The sequence below is a fragment of the Myodes glareolus genome, chromosome 15 (assembly GCF_982192425.1).
Source record: "Myodes glareolus chromosome 15, mMyoGla1.1, whole genome shotgun sequence".
Classification (NCBI taxonomy): Eukaryota; Metazoa; Chordata; class Mammalia; order Rodentia; family Cricetidae; genus Myodes; species Myodes glareolus.
Genome location: NC_142040.1, coordinates 62684030 through 62703068, shown reverse-complemented (window position 1 = coordinate 62703068; position 19039 = coordinate 62684030).

Here is a 19039-nt window from a genome sequence, read left to right as displayed (position 1 = left end):
GACTCTTAGTAATATACCCAAATAATACTCTATAATATCACAAAACACTTGTTAAACAATATTCATAGCAGTCTTATTCATAATAGCCAGAACCTGGAAACACTTAGATGCCCCTTAACTGAAGAATGAATAAATAATGTGATACATCACACAGTGGAGAATTACTCAGCAGAAATAAACATTGACATAATGAAATCTGTACGTAAATGGATAGAACTAGGAGAAAACATCATGAGTGAGGTAACCGAGACCTGGAAGGACAAAGATGGTATGTACTCATTCAGAATTAGAGAGAAGATATAAAGGAAATCAAAGAATGAACAGACTATAAACCACAGCTGCAGATAATTGGGAACATGTGGTCAGGAGGGAAGGTGGCAGGAGAGAAAGGAGAATGGAAGAAGAGTGGGAAAATGTGTACCTCAATAAAAACAATAAAAGTAGGCTGCTATTATATATAATATAAATATATGCATTTATATTCTAAAAACATAAATGGGAAAAAATGAGAAGCCTTACTGTAGGCTTTTAAATTAAAAAAGTTACTAAAGAAAAATATATTATTCAATGCCTCAGAAGTTTTCAGGAGAAATGACTACCTCTGGGAATATCTAACTTTCTGTCTCAAAAGGAAAATGAACAGAACTGCAAAAGTGGTTTAAGGTAAAAATCACTTTGCTGCATATTAAATATTGGCTCCAGAATACAAAGTGTCATATCCTTTGGCACAGGGGGAGGTAGTTATGGGATCTGACTAATAGTTGTGAATGAATCTAAGACTGAGCTAGAAGAACAGAATATTTGAATTTCAAGACCAATGGGGCTCATTTGTGCCCTCACTACCTCATGCATTAGAATACTTCAAACACAGAGCTGAATTAAACATCTAAGGCAATGATAGTATGTGAAAGTAAAAGAAAAAACCTAGACATTCAAAAGTGAGCAAAACGTGAGAATATTGTAGACAGGTGACAATTAAAACTGTGAAAAATAGAATGCTGTGTAAACATAACAAATCTCAGAAACCTGATCTGTGAGTGTTGAAAGGAGCCTCAACGTGAGAAATTATTATTCTAGATTTAAAGATCAATGAAACACTGCATGCACACGCACACACACACACAAACACACACAAATATTCCACAATTTTCAACCTCATGTCTCACAAGTGACAACTAAATTATGAAAACTAAATTTCACACAACAACATGAAATAAGACTTGACTTAGAAAATATAAGTTGCCAAGTTGTGAACATAAATCTATGTAATCTACTGTTTTATGTGGATAAGTGTCTCATCACAGTTTAACTTAGACTAATAAATATTCCAATTTTAATAATAGAAGATGTTTAAGACTAATAACTCCAAATGTTTACCCATGAGATGTCATCACTGAAGTTATACTTGTACAAATGCATTATTCAGACTTAACAGGTGATACCTACATATTTAGAAATATATACATATGTATGTATATATACATATATATATACAAATAAATATGCATATATGTGTGTGTTTGTGCAAACTCATACATACTTGTGAAAAAAGAAGTGTTCAATAAAGAGAGATGGAAACATGGCAGGCAATGGAAGGAGGAAAATCAAACAGGAAAATAAAGCAATTATATTTTAATTTTATCATTAAAAATGTTTAGAAGATTATATTCCTGTATTTTTCATTACACATTTTTATATTCTTTTTCACGTTATTAATTCATTTTTATTAGTGTGTGCACATATGAGTGCAAGTTTGTATGAAGGCATGCACTTGCCAAGGTCAGAGCACAACCATTGACAGTCATTTCTCTCATCCCGCTCCATGCTCTCCAGGGACCAAACTAAAATTATCAGGCTTGGCAACAAGTATTTTTATTTTCTGATTTATCTCTGTGGTTCTAGAGTCTTTTAATATTTAATCAATTTTTGATATGTTTCCATAATTCAAACTTTCTAATAGGAAAATTGTTCACTGTTTGATAAAGATTGTTAGTTGTGAGAAAAAATAAAAATTTCGAATATTTAAATGTTAACTGTGGCATTATTTTTTACAATTTTATTCAAGCAGATTATATTAAATTCAGTTTCTGGTTAAACAAGAAAAATTTATAGAAACTACTTATGTTATTACACTTTTTAGAAGCATCACCACTCCAATTTTAACCGGATGGTATTGAATTTTTGGTCTTTCAATTTCAATTTGCAATCATGAAAATGAGATTTCCATAGATAATACCTAAAATCTTTTGTTTTCTAATTTGTAATATAAAAATGATGGTATCAGAATTCCATAATTTTCAACAGTTCACTAAATGATGAGTTAATTAATATCCATAAATCAGTAGTATTATAGTAGTAGTATATAGTAGTGTAGTATTATAACTACACTGCAGCTACTGAAATTCCTCTTCAACAAGTTCCTAAAATTCCCTCTAATTCCTCAATGACAGTCAAGTGAAAAATTTATTAAAACACCAAAGAGTAGTATTTTTAATATTCTGAATACAATAATATCAATCTAAGTAGTCTTCTGTATTTTAAATCTTTTTTTTTTACTAGTTAATAACTTTCAAGCAAACATAACCAATCCTAGGTGATTTCACTGGTCAATACTATAAAAAGTTTATGTCACAACTGATACCAGTCTCTAATTCTAAAGCCAAGCTCTATCATCCAAATGAAATAAAGATTATCACCAATGATTTCCACAGATATAGATGCAAAAGTCTTCAATATTCTAGCAAATTAAGCCCACAAATATACATAATTGACTGTACACTAAAGTAAGAGGCATTTAATCGAGCATCGTGATGCTCATTTAAATGCAAACTTCATGAAATGTTTCATATCAGCAGGCTAAAAATGCATAGAGTCATGCCAACAGCAACAGAAAGATCTTTGATAAGAACTAAGGTACCATAATAAAAACTGTCAGAGACCCGAGATTAGACTGGATGGCTACAACTTACAAAAGAAGTCTTAAGCATACTTTATATTAACGTCACCAGAAAGAAACAAACAAACATCTTATAATCAGACAGTGTGATGGTTCCCTGGAAAATGACAGATAAAGACATCGCTCCAATAATCTCTATTCAACATTCAATTGAAAAGCACAGTGAATACAGAGAGGAAAGGAAAGGAAAATGGAAAAAAATATAAAAGAACTTTAGAAGAAACAAAAATGTCTTGAACCCAGATCTCATTATTGCTTATGTAGAAAACCTGAACAGATCGAGGCCTACTTTAAATGGACAACAAACAACAAGCAGTGTTAGAAAAAGACTAGACAGCTCAAAGATTAGAACACAGGGCATAAAATAAAACTTTAGAAAATGAAGTTTTAGATACTATTGGTGCGGGAGAATTGTCTGTATTCTGTCAATCATGTTTAATAAACACTAATTGGCCAGGCAGGAGGTGTAGGCGGGAAACCAGACAGGAAGTGGAAATGATACAAGGAGAGCAGGAGACTTCTGGGGAGGAGGAAGTTGATTCCCCTCACTCCTGCCCATATAACCGAAGCAGCGGGATGTAAGCTGTCCCACTGAAAAAGGTACTGAGCCACATGGTTAACATAGATCAGAAAAATGGGTTAATCAAAATGTAAGAGTTAGCTAATAAGTAGCCTGACATAATGGACCAATCAGTTTTATAACTTATAGAGATCTCTGTGTGATTGATTTTCCTTGGGACTTGCCGGCTGTGGGGTACCAGGCGGGACAGAAACCCCAACAAGCCAGCCTTCATGTTACATACTACTTTCATTTTGGGGTTTGTAATAAAATTATACCCTTTCTTTCTTCCCTTTTCTCCCTCTAAACCCATCAAGGAATCCTGATACCTCGTTTTTGTTTTTGTTTTTTCAAATTCATGTCTCCATTTCCTTTAATTATTGTGATATGTGTGTGTGTGTGTGCCTGTGTGTGCACATGTGTGTACATATGTTTGTCTATGCCATAATCCATGCATCTTTGACAAACGAGTAAGTCAATACATTAAAGGTCAGTATAGTGTTGGAACAATTTGTGCTCTTCAAGTAGCATAAGATGATCTTAAATACATTTGTTACTATTTACAAAAATTTATCCTTTCAATAGGAAAGGAGTTGAATTCAATGAAAGCATAAATCATGTAGCTATTCTTAGCCTTTTTATTTACTTTTATAATCCTAAACACTGCTGAGACATGTCTCAAGAAAAGAATTATCACTGCCTATTATTACATGCTTAATATACTGCCCCATAAGAAGTTTGTGGGCATGTAGGGCATCAATGAGTCAATTATATTTCTAATCTTTGTAACTGCTCCTGAAATAGGGCTGCTTACAATCATTATTCTTGATTAATAGCAAAGCACAATTATAACAGGAAAGGGCTATATATTTCTCTTTTATTTCTTACTGTGGGTACATTTTCCAATCTCCACAAATAGTTTATTCAGCTGTGTGTTTTGGACATGTGAGCCATAGTTTTATAGCTGCTCCGACAGAACAATCTTCCCTGTATCTATATATTTTCTGTAGCCGGGCAAGTTAGAGAGCAATTTAGAGCTGGCTGTACTCCTCAGCCTTCCTTCCTTCCTGCTCTCTACTTTAATGACATGATATATCTTCATGGAATCTATGGAACCAAGAGTTTCAGTTCCCTAAAGAAGGTCTTTTGAAATAAAATTATTTTGTTTTTATTTCAAATTCTATATCCTATATAACCAGATATTGGCCAAAGCAAACTTTATAGAAACTCCAGGACTCTGTACCATATTGTCTCTATCCCCTAAGCTAATGGCAGTTGGCTGATATTGTACCATTCAATTCTCATTTGTATTGGAATGCTCTACTGCCGACTTTGTAACAGCAAATGAGGCTTGCCAAAACCTCCATCCAGAGAGTCATGTTCTTCTGTAAATGTGATAATTGTCCCCATTTGACTACTGATTCATTTGGCCTTCTTATGGATAATTAAGAACCACAAACCTGTGACAATGAACAACCCCATGATATTCTGAACATTTGCAACATCCTGTATAAAACACAGCAATCAAATTAAACATATTGTGCAAGGTTTGCTTAAATCAAAAGGTGCTTACTTTTACTAAAACTTCAAGGCACAAGGTACATAGTAGGTAATTTACTTTTCCATGGTGAAGTGTTGTAATTAGGCACAATATGGCATAGGGTTAATAATGCCAGTGTATGATATTTCACAGTAATATACATGGAAATTTACTCTGTTTATGTATACATTCAGAATTCCAAATAGTCATATTTATTTTGATGTATTGCAGAGGAACTCATACTTTGAAAGTGATGTTTGTTTTAAGGTGACTGCATGAGGATAAATGAAAGAATATTTGTTCAAGAAGGAAAAATGATCAAACACTTCAATTGTGTAGGCAACATTACTCTTCAAAGAGATTAAAGTTGATTAGTTGGTTAAATTGGTTTTGATAATGTTGCTCTTTTCATTTACTTTAGAATAATTCATCTTATCTAAATGGAATTATATTGATATTTTGCATTTGCATAAAAAATATTTTTCAGACTTCAGTCTTGAATTTATGCATAAACTAGTGCCTTGCATTCTTTCTGAGGATTTGAAATTCCATCATAAGAAGGCAAATGAGATGCAGGGTAAAAGAAAGTTGATAAGCATGGTTCTAGTCTTTGATGCTCCACTACATAAAACCTCACCTGCTTTCTGTGGATTTTCCTGCTGTACAGTGAGCCACACTGAGATCAGGAATGCTGATTTTCCAAACAGGTCCAGTGATACATGATGATGGACTTTTATTTGATTGTGATTATGTTCCCCATAATTATTAAGGATGAGGGAGATAAAAAAAATTTAGCCAACGAATAAATCTGAAATATAGGGTTGCTGGGAAAGAATATGAAAATATATTTAAGTGAAAATAGATAAAAAAAAATAAAATTGCTCTCAGGGTTACTATTCAAATTCTAGAGACAAGAATAGTTTCAAAAGATATACTAAAGACAGGCACTGTTTTATTAAGAACTATTGATGCATAGGTTCCTGTCCTGTGCAAGCTGGAGAAGGAATCAAGGAATCATATGCTTAGATATTGTGCATATACATGAATATGTGCATGTGAATACATGTACATGAATATTCAAGCAAATGCATGTGAATTATACATGTGTGTATGCAAGCATACACATATGTAATTTGCATATATGTGTATATGTGTATTGCCTTCATACACACAAAAATATTTTTGAATGAGAGAGTCTGAGAAATATAACTCTAAATGAATAGTGTCCTTTCTTTTTATATCTGAATAGCACATAGACTCTAATGAGAAATCTATATGTATAAATCCTAGAACAGCATGAATGTGTCTGCCCAATCTCAGGATTTTACATGAGATGAGATTTGTGTTTCTCACCTCCCAGTGGTGCCCTGTTAGTAAGTAAGTGTGTACCTTGATTCTGTGCACCCTCCTTGGTTTTGTCTTTCAATTAATTCAGAACTTGAGGGTATATCTCATCATGATGAAAACTGAAAGAAACTCCTCCCATTGAATTGGTGCTCTCATATATGAATACCTGTGATTTTTCTGGAGCATTTTATGGTGAGACCATTTCTCCCTGGTTCTCTTTTTCTCCATCATTCATTCGTTCTCATGTCAAGACTGATTTTTGTCATTTCAGGGTCTAACTTTTCTTTGTGTCAGCTCTTCACACCAACATCTGCATATATATTAAGCCTTGTCACTTTTTCTATAGAATGTGTTCTTGAATTAAATACCTCTTTATTCTAGCTTTATTGTTTAAACCATGGAAAATAACTGACTCTATATATAATAAAACATAAAATTATATGTCTAAGATTCAGCTTCTTAGAAAGTATGTTACATGTTGTTATTATACCAAGAAATGGTTGCTTAATTTGTCAAAACTCAATCTTGCTTGAATACTTCCAGAGTCTTAATTTATAGCAAGTATTGGCTTCAAATTTACTTAGTACTAATATTCAATCTTGTTATCATAGAGGAAATGCTATATTCCTATACTACCACATAATGACTAAAACATAGGTCATCAGAACTTGTGACTGTGCACGTGTTCAGAAGCAAATGGGACCTCCTGAAACCGAAAATCTTCTGTAAGGTAAATGACACAGTCAATAAGAAAAAATAGAGGCCTGCAGAATACAAAAAAATCTTCACCAACCCCACATCTGACTGAGGGCTGATCTCCAAAATATGTAAAGAACTCAAGAAGCTAGACAACCAGAATCAAAAAAATCCAATTTCAAAAACGGAGAAGAGTTAAATAGAGAATTCTCAACAGAGGAATCTGAAATGGTCTAAAGACATTTAATGAACTGCTCTACAACCTTAATCGTCCATTTTTCACCTGTCAAAATGGCTAAAAACAAAAAACCTGAGAACAATTTGTGTTGAAGTAAATACAGAGTAACGGGAACACTCCTCCATGACTGATGGTAGTGCAACCTTGTACAGCCATTTTGAAATCTATGACGGTTTCTCAGAAAATTGGGAATCAATTTACCTCAAGACCCAGTGATACCACTTTTGGTAATGTAGTATCAGCTGAAACTGATACTTCTTATAGAAGAATATTTTGCTGGGTAGTTATTGCTCTACTTTACTTCATATGAGATACTTTTGTTTTCTTTCCCACTCCTACTGCCCTCATGAGAAAGTTTAATGTGCTTTGCAGCTTTAAATTGTTATTATACTCACGGGCTTAGATACTTTTGGCCATAATCTTTAAATATTATTGTGGTTTTGGGATATGGTATTTAGACAATAAAAAGAAAATATCTGAAATGTTACCAGCAGTATAAATTGAGAAAATCTTTTAAACCACTCCACAGCTAAGTTTATTTACACCCATAATTGCAAAATTTGCTGGAAGAAAACCTAAACATATGTATTTTTATGCTCACACACATATAAACATGCATACATATATGTTTACTTAGGTATACACAGCAAAATTATAACACTACTTATATATTTGCACATTATTTTCTTTTTAATGTATATATAAGCAGCTTTATTGACACATGTCTATGCTAAACATTCACATTCTCAAATTCAAATCATTTTTGTCACAAGGACGGTTGTTTTAAAAATGCTGAACTTTTATCTCAGATTTCAAAAAGCATTATTCTCCCTCTTTAAAAAAAGAAAAGCAGAGAAGTTCTATCCAGAGAGGTGAGTGGGTGCTCGCCTGGACGGTCTGTCCCGGAAGAGAGCACAGCCTCTCCCCTCTCAGCTTCTGCGGCAGGGTCTTCAGTGTTCCATGGGACCCCTCCTTGGCCCCACTGCTACCGCCCTTTTGTCTCCTGGGTCCTGGAAACACCAGTTATCCCTGCTGCAGTGCTGAGAAGTTCTATCCAGAGAGGTGAGTGGGTACTCGCCTGGGCGCTCTGTCCCAGAAGAGATACAGCCCCTCCCCCCTCAGCTTCTGCTGAAGGGTCTTCGGTGTCCCACGGGACCCCTCCCTGCAACCAATGCTGCCGCCCTTTTGTCTCCTGGGTCCTGGGAAAACCAGCTATCCCTGATGCAGTGCTGATGAGTTCTATCCAGAGAGTGTTGAGGAGTTTTATCCAGAGAGGAGGAGATGGGCAGGCACCAATGCAAGAATTCCTCCAACAACCTGAAAGGCAACATGACATCGCCAGAATACAGGAAGCACAAAACTAGAAGAATTGAACACCATACTTCAGAAGAAATAGAAAAAATCGACTCTAAGCTGATCTTTATGAAAATTTGAGGAACTTAAACAGGAGGTGAAAATCTGCGGTAAAGAAATGGAAGATAAGTATAACAAAAAGATTGAGGAAATGAGTAAAGAAATGGAAGAGAAATATACCAAAAAGTTTGAAGAAATGAGTAAATCCATAAATGAAATTCTAGGAAACCAAGAAAAAAACAATCTAACAAGTAACGGAAACAGTTCCAGATTTGAAAACTGAAATGGAGTCAATGAAGAAATCACAAGCCGAGGGCCGACTGGCTATGGAAAATCTAGGTAAACGAACAGAGACTTCAGAAACAAGCATCACCAACAGAACACAAGAGATAGAAGAAAGAATCTCAGACACTGAGGACATCATAGAGAAATAAAATGCTCTGACCAAAGAAAACAGCAAAGCCAACAAATTCTCATCACAAAACATTCAGGAAATGTGCGACACAATAAAAAAAAACAAATCTAAGGGGTAGAAGAAGGAGAAGAATTGCAGATCAAAGGTCCAGAAAATACATTCAACAAAATTATAGAAGAAAACTTCCCCAACCTAAAGAACGATATCCCTATGAAGCTTCAAGAAGCATACAGAACGATATCCCTATGAAGGATCCAAAAAAAAAAAACATCCCCTCGCCATATAATAATCAAAACACAAAACATTCAGATTAAAGAGAGAATATTAAGAGCTGCAAAGGAAAAAGATCAAGTAACTTATAAAGGTAAACCTATCAGACTTACACCAGACTACTCTATGGAAACCATGAAAGCCAGAAGGTCCTGGATAGAGGTACTGCAGAAACTAAGACACCATGGATGCAAGCCCAGACTACTTTACACAGCCAAGCTATCATTCACTATCAACGGAGAAAACAAAATATTCCAGGATAAAGACAAATTTAAACAATACGTAGCTACAAATACAGCTAACAGAAAGTATTAGAAGGCAAATCACAACCCAAGGAATCCAACATTCCCAACACTGCCTACAATAACTCAGACATCTAGCGACCCTTCACAAGCAGAAATCAAAGAAGGGAAAAACATACACTCCACTACCAAAAAAAAAATAATAATCGGAATCAACAACCACTGGTCATTAATATCACTTAATATCAATGGACTCAATTCACCTATAAAAAGGCACAGACTTAGAGACTGGATCCAAAAACAGGATCCAACATTCTGCTCTTTACAAGAAACACACCTCAACCACAAAGACAGACATCTACACAGAGTAAAGGGCTGGGAAAAGGATTTCCAAGCAAACAGGCCTAAGAAACAAGCAGGTGTGGCCATTCTAATATCTAACAAAATTGACTTCAAACTAAAATCAAACAGAAGAGATGGAGATGGACATTTCATACTCATAACAGGAACAATTCATCAGGAGGAAGTCTCAATCCTGAATATTTATGCCCCTAATATAAAGGCACCCATTTGTGTAAAAGAAACACTTCTAGAACTCAAGGCAGTCATCAAACCACATACACTAATCGTAGGAGACTTCAACACACCTCTCTCACCAATGGACAGATCAATCAGACAGAAACCCAACAGAGAAATAAGAGAATTATTGGAGGTATTGAATCAAATTGACTTAACAGATATCTATAGAACATTCCACCAAAAAAGGAAAGAATATACCTTCTTCTCTGAAGCCCATGGAACCTTCTCAAAAATTGGCCACATACTTGGTAACAAAGCAAACTTCCACAGATACAAAAAAATATTAGTAGATCCCCAGATTGTTCTCTGGACAGAGGAGGGGGTGCCTGAACCGGCCTTGGCCCGTGACCATACTGATGAATATTTTGCTTATCACCATAGATCCCTCATCTGGCGTTGGATGACGATACAGATGGAGGCCCGCGTTGGAGCACCAAACTGAGCCCCCCAAGATCCAAACGAGGAGCAAAAGGAGGAAGAAAATGACGAAGGACTGCGAGGGATACTATCACCCACTGATACAAGGGGTCGGATCTAATGAGAGTTTACCAAGGCCAGATGGACCGTGACTGAACGAGCATGTGATCCAACCAGATTCTCTGAATGTGGCCGGATTTTCTGAATGTGGCTGGCCTGCAGTCTTTCCGAGAAGCCATTGACAATGACACTGGGACTGGTTTCCTCTGCATATACTGGATTTTTGGGATCCAGTCTGTTTGGATGCTCACCTTCCTGGACCTGGAGTGAGGGGGGAGGAACTTGGACTTCCCACAGGGCAGGAGACCCTGACTTCCCTAGGGGACAAAGAGGGAGGAGGAGAGGGAGGGGGGGAGTGGGAGGGCGTTGGGAGGAGGGGCATAAATGGAAGCTTTTTATAATTTAATAAAATTACAAAAAAAAGAAAGAAAAAGAAAATGAAAAAAAACAAAAAAATATTAGTAACCACCTGTGTCTTGTCAGATCACCATGGATTAAAGTTAGTATTCAACAACAATGCTACCCGAAGGAAGCCAACAAACTCATGGAAGTTGAACTGTCAACTATTAAATCACCCCTGGGTCAAGGAAGAAATAAAGAAAGAAATGAAAGTCTTCCTTGAATTTAATGAAAATAAAGACACAACATACTCAAACCTATGGGATACTATGAAAGCAGTGCTAAGAGGAATGTTCATAGCACTAAGTGCCCAATTAAAGAAAAGGGAGAACGCACACATTGGAGACTTAACAGCAAACTTGAAAGCTCTAGAAAAAAAAAGCTGATTCACCCAGGAGGAGTAGAAGACTGGAAATAATCACACTGAGGGCTGCAATCAACAAAATAGAAACAGAGGAAACAATCCAAAGAATCAATGAATCAAAAAGCTTGTTCTTGGAGAAAATCAACAAGATTGACAAACCCCTATCCAAACTAATCAAACGGCAGAGAGAGAACATGCAAATTAATGAGATCAGAAATGAAAAGGGGGACATAACCACAGACACAGAGGAAATTCAGAGAATCATTAGATCTTATTACGAAAGTTTATATGCCACAAAGTTGGAAAATGTAAAAGAAATGGACATTTTTTTAGATAAGTACCATATACCAAAGTTGAACCAAGAACAGGTAAGCAATCTAAATAGACCTGTTAGTCGTGAAGAAATAGAAGCTGTTATCAAAATTTTCCCTACCAGAAAAAGCCCAGGACCAGATGCTTTCAATGCAGAATTCTACCAGAACTTCCAGGATGAGCTAATACTTATACTCCTTAACGTATTCCACAATATAGAAACAGAATAGTCATTGCCAAACTCCTTTTATGAATCTACAGTTACCCTGATACCAAAACCACACAAAGACACAACCAAGAAAGAGAATTAGAAGCTGTTATATAAAACCTCCCCACCAAAAAAAGCCCAGGACCAGATGGTTTCAATGCAGAATTCTACCAGAACTTCCAGGAAGAGCTAATACCTATACTCCTTAATGTATTTCACAATATAGAAACAGAAGAATCATTGCCAAATTCTTTTTATGAAGCTACAGTTACCCTGATACCAAACCACACAAAGACACAACCAAGAAAGAGAATTACAGACCAATCTCACTCATGAACATTGACGCTAAAATACTCAATAAAATACTGGCAAATCGAATCCAAGAATACATTAGAAAAATTATCCATTATGATCAAGTCGGCTTCATTCCAGAGATGCAGGGCTGGTTCATCATACACAAATCTATCAATGTAATCCATCATATAGACAAAGTGAAAGAAAAAACCATATGATCATTTCATTGGATGATGAAAAAGCATTTGACAAAATTCATCACCCATTTATGAAAAGTTGTTGGAGAGACAGGGGATACAAGGATCATACCTAAATATAATAAAAGCAATATACAGCAAGACGACAGCTAACATCAAATTGAATGGAGGGAAACTCAAAGCCTTTCCACTAAAATCAGGAACACAATAAGGCTGTCCACTCTCTCCTTACCTCTTCAATATAGTGTTTGAAGTTCTAGCAATAGCAATAAGACAACATAAGAAGATCAAGGGGATTCGAATTGAAAAGGATGAAGTTAAACTTTCGTTACTTGCTGACGATATGATAGTGTACATAAGTGACCCCAAAAACTCTACCAAAGAACTACAGTTGATAAACACCTTTAGTAATGTGGCAGGATACAAGATCAACTCCAAAAAATCAGTGGCCCTCCTATACACAAAGGATAAATAAGCAAAGAGAGAAATCAGAGAAACATCCCCTTTCTCGATAGCCACAAATAGCATAAAATATCTTGGAGTTACTCTAACCAAGGAAGTGAAAGACCTATTTGATAAGAACTTTAAATCTCGGAAGAAAGAAATTGAAGAGGATACCAGAAAATGGAAAGACCTCCCCTGTTCTTGGATTGGGAGAATCAACATAGTAAAAATGGCAATTCTACCAAAAGCAATCTATAGATTCAGTGCAATCCCCATCAAACTTCTTCACAGACCTTGAGAGAATAATAATCAAGTTTATGTGGCAAAACAAAAAACCCAGGATAGCCAAAACAATCTTATACAATAAAGGAACTTCTGGAGGCATTACCATCCCTGACTTCAAATTCAATTACAGAGCTACAGTATTGAAAACAGCTTGGTATTGGCATAAGAACAGAGAAGTCGACCTTTGGAATCAAATAGAAGACCCGGGTATTAACCCACAAACCTATGAACACCTGATTTTCAACAAGGGAGCTAAAGGTATGCAATGGAAGAAGGAAGGCATCTTTAACAAATGGTACTGGCATAACTGGATGTCAACCTGTAGAAGAATGAAAGTAGATCCATATCTATCACCATGCACAAAACTCAAGTCCAAATGGATTAAAGACATCAACATTAATCTGTCTACTTTGAACCTGATAGAAGAGAAAGTGGGAAGTAGTCTACAAGATATAGGCACAGGAGGTCACTTCCTAAGTAGAACACCAGTAACACAGACAATAAGAGAAACCATGAATAAATGGGACCTGCTGAAACTGAGAAGCTTCTGTAAAGCAAAGGACACTGTCAGTAAGACAAAAAAACTACCTTCGGACTGGGAAAAGATTTTAACCAATCCCTCATCAGACAAAGGTCTGATCTCCAAAATATACAAAGAACTCACGAAACTAGACACTAAATCTCTAATTAACCCAATTAAAAAATGGGATACTGAACTGAACAGAGAATTCACAACAGATGAACTTCGAATGGCCAGAAGACACTTAAGGACATGCTCAACCTCCTTAGCAATCAGGGAAATGCAAATCAAAACCACTTTGAGATACCATCTTACACCTATCAGAATAGCTAAAGTCAAAAACACCAATGATAGCCTATGCTGGAGAGGATGTGGAGTGAGGGAACACTCATCCATTGTTGGTGGGAATGCAAACTTGTGCAGCCACTTTGGAAATCAGTGTGGCAGTTTCTCAGAAAACTGGGAGTCAACCTCCCTCAGGACGCAGAAATTCCACTCTTGGGAATATACCCAAGAGATTCCCTATCATACTACAAAGGTATTTGTTCAACTATGTTCATAGCAGCACTATTTGTAATAGCCAGAACTTGGAAACAACCTAGGTGCCCCTCAATAGAAGAATGGTTAAAAAAGGTGTGGAACATATATACATTAGATTTTTTCTCAGCGGTCAAAAACAATGACATCTTGAATTTTGCATGCAAATGGATGGAAATAGAAAACGCTTTACTGAGTGAGGTAACCCAGACCCAAAAAGAGGAACACGGTATGTATTCACTCATAAGTGGATTCTAGCCATAGTTAAAGGTCTTTGAGGCTATAATTTGAGATTCTAGAGAAGCTAAATAAGAAGGTGACCCTGAAGAAAATAATATAGTTATCCTCCTGGATATTAGAAGTAGGCAAGATTGCCAGGCAAACTTGGGTACACGGGGCGGGGTGGAAGTAAGGAGAGATGGTTAGGGAGAGGGGGAGGATTGGGGTTGGCTTGGGGGAATGGCAGTGGGCGAGGGAGGAAAGATGGTTTTGGGAGCACGGAAGTTTATATCTCACCTATGGGAGCCATTTTAAGGTTTGCAAGAGACTTGATTCTGGAGGGGTTCCCAGGCCCAAGGAGAGGTCCCCAGATAGTACTCTGGGCAGCAGAGGAGAGGGTGCCTGAACTGGCCTTGGCCCATAACCATACTGATGAATATTTTGCATGTCACCATAGAACCTTCATATGGCAATGGATGGAGATAGAGACAGAGACACATATTGGAACACTGGACTTAACTCCCTAGGTCCAAATGAGAAGCAGAGGGAGGGAGATCGTGAGCAAGGAAAGCATAATCAGAGGGGGCCTTCATCTGATGATGGATGGAGATAGAGACGGAGACCCACATTGGAGCACTGGAAGTCAGGACATCGAAGGGTGCGTTCACCCACTGATACAAGGGGACTGATCGAAGGAGAGCTCCAAGGCCAGCTGAACTGGGACTGAACGAGCATGTGATCCAACCGGACTCTCTGAATGTGGCTGACATGGGGGCTGACTGAGCCCCGAAGGTCCAAATGAACACTGAGAAGCCATTGACTGGGTCTTGTTTCGTCTGCAAGGAAGGGCTTTTTGGGATCCTGTCCTCTTTGGATGCTCACCTTCCTGGACCTGGAGGGAGGGGGAAGGAACTTGGATTTCCCACAGGGCAGGAAACCCTGATTGCTCTTGGGAATGGTGAGGGAGGAGGAGAGGGAATGGGGAGAGTGGGGGGAGCGGGAGGGTATTGGGAGGAGGGGAGGAAGTGGAAAGAGTGTTTTCGGATACTTGAATAAACAAGTCTAACGGAAAAACATAAAAGATAACCCATTCCTCAAGAAGCTCGAAAACCCAAGGTCTAGAACGTGTGCACTGGTGAACTAATATATTATTGTGCAACGGTGATATTTTTCTGATGTAATTCATAATATATAGATATATAAATTATTGTGATGAAGGAATTTTCTTATTAAATATGTTTTCTTCAATATGAAGGGAGAAAGTATCTTTACTGGGTAAATTTTAAAAAAAATTACTGGAGTCCAAAATTTTCTAAAAGAAGTTTCTTCTTATATTGTTTAAAAGCATCAATCTTTTAATCTATAAAAATAAATACTAAATTAAATGCTTATGGAGTAATCAATAATTAATACAAATGGAATAAGAAAATTAATTTTAAATTAAAGTCAGCTTTAGGGTTTTAGTTAGCAGATAAGTTTTCAATTTAAATGATAAATTTGTAGTAAAACGGTTTTCACATACATAGATTCTATTAGCATTTTCCATAAACATTTTGCACTGCTATAAATGATGTGCCACTATTTACACACTATTGCTAACTAGGCTCATACTTACATTATCCATGTCCTTTAAGTTCTCTAATTCTGCATTTCCACAAACATAATATTTTATAACCACTAATAGAATATCTTACAGAAATTATAGGTTTTTCACCATAAAGATGTGTGTTCATCCTTTTCTTCTTCCTTTTCCTCAGAAGCTCTGCAATCATTGACCTTTCTATCATCCACATGAATTTTACCTTTTACAGAATGCAACACTCAGGCACAGATAGCATGAAGATCTCTCAGACTGATTTCTTTCATTTGTTAATGTTTATCATCACTTAAGAAATAACTTCTACTGAGCACTGCAAACAGAGCAGGTATACCACTTGGTCAATTCAGTCACCTACTCAAGGACATATTGTTTCCTGCTATGTTTAGAGAATTATTACCAACACTTCTGTATATAGGCTTTAATGTAGACATGTTTTCAACTCATCTGGGTAAACACATGACTGTAATTACTAGCTGATTGGTAAACATGTGTTATACAGTATATATAGCTGGGTAGTAGTGGTGCATACATTTAATCCCAGTGCACTGGGAGATAAAGGCATATGCAGGCTTATCTCTGAGTTCATGACCAGTCTGGTCAACAGAGGGATTTCCACGACTGCAAAGAAAGGCTCTAAGGATAAAAATCTGTCAGGAAGGGAAGGAGGGAGGGAAGATGAAGGGGAGGGGAGAGAGAGGGAAGAACTCCAACTTCCAACGGACTCCAACTCCCAGCCTGTCAAGTGCTGACCCCTCCCATAGGGTATGTAGGGTCACACTGGAACAAGGAATAGGTGGTTTTAGGATTGCTTGGGCTCCCTCTTTCTTCCCCTGCCATGCCCCTGGCCACTCAGGAGTGTGCCACCTATTAAACAGGGGCATTTGATTTGGCTTAATCTGGTTTGATTGGAGTTCTTTGCGCCAATGGAGAGACTTTTCTTAACAATATATAATATGAATATAATATATACTGTATTATATAGTGTACATAATATTTATAAAATAAAATTATATGTCTATCTTTAAAAAATAAGAATAAAAAAGAAAAACAAGTGACACATACTGAAGATTATACAGCTCAAAGATTCTAATGAAAATGACATATTTACAAAATTTTCTTGAGATGTAAGTTTAGTAGTTTTTCGCCAGGACCCACTTACTGTCATATGTAAACAGAAACAGCAAACAAGTAAATAAAAGCAATTCTCCGAATGTCTTATTACTGTTGAAAGGTACTACTTTCTGCAGTTCTTTTAGCTTTTTTGGCTCAAATAGTAAGGAATTGAATTAAAAGAAGAAGAAAAAGCATCTCCTAACTCATAAGTCTTGTGATTTATTTTTTATATGTCCCTGTCAAAATTGTAAAAAGAGAATCATGATTACTTCTTCTAACAGAATACAAATAATGTTCTTACTGTATCTCTTGATTTACACTTTTTCTCCTAAGATATTTTTAATTGAAATAGAGTAGCATCACTTTTCACCCTCCAGATCTTCCTGAGGAACAACCCCTCCTATGAATGTACCCATGCATACAACTATACAAATACAGCCTAATAAGTTTGGTTTTATTTTTTGGTTATGTGGTTATTGGCTGGCCATTCTATATTTTTAACATAAATGAAACTTTATAATCTTGTTCTTACCATTTTCTGATTTCATTTGCAATTTTAATAAGATTATTTCCTATATATATATATATATATATATATATATATATATATATATATATATAGCCTTGTTTTATTTAAATCTATCTCCAATTTTCTCATTATTTTTAAGCATATCTATACACAGGTAAGTATAGTCTTCATCCCTCAGCAAAGAAACTTCTCTTTGCAACAGACATGGAATATTACAGAAAACTGCAACCAAACAAAATACATAATTAGGAAGTCCAGTGTTAATGAATCCATCTACAACACAACACTCCTAACTGAGACTCAGGGATCGTCGCTCATTTAACAAACCCAGAACTTTGAAGATGATAGGCAACCTGTCTACCAAGTGGGTTACAATGCAATCCTAAAACATAATTTTAACATACCTTTTAAATTAGCTAAAATGAATACAGAATTGTTTTATGGAAAACTGTGATGGGATTAGAATCAATTTGTATTGGGTAGAATTTGGAAGAATATTTTAGTAAGCACACTGCTATAGTTTTAATCTAAAATTTTCTCCCTACTTTTATGATTATATTTTCAATTATTTGTTTCATTCTGACACCAGGTCTCATGGTTACAGAGTGGCCTTAACCAGCTATGTAACTAAGAATGACCTTGAGATTCTGGTCCCCCTACTCCTACTTCTTAAGTGCCTGCATAGCATGGGTTTGCCATACACCTAGATCAGTTTCATGACTTGAACATGAATTCTCCAGGCTGGGACAACATTTTGAAAGTTTCAGATACTCTAAGAGGTAAAGCCTGGCTTCCAGAAGTATGTGACTGGGAGTGGACCTTAAGGCTGTGCCAGCTTCTGGTGTGGGCTGATGCGCATGCTACATGTCTGCAACACATAAACAAACCCCTGAAACACATTTCCACAGCCACCTGTGCAGTCACTTTCATCTGTGTCCTTCAACCCCTGCTGGGTTCTGCACTCTGAAAGCAGCAGCCTATGAAAAACACAGAATAATTGTCCAAACCTTTCTAATTAGGTATATTAAAATATTAGCACCATCTTGTCAAACTTTCTCAACCTAGAAATAAAATATTTGCTATTATATAGATAATTGGTTAACATATGAGTTATCCTTATTAGAAAACACTAGTTGGTTATTAAAGCAAGGAATTTTCATTAATATGATTCCAAAAGACTATTCTTAAACTATTTATTTACAAGTGCTTACTTATATCTTATTACAAACAGAATTTTAGTATATGTAATATGGAATCCAGGATTATATCCAAGCTTTTAGATCCAGGTGCAATTATATTTACTTTGTTGCAAAATAGTGTGTTGTATTTTTTTTTAGATTAGGATA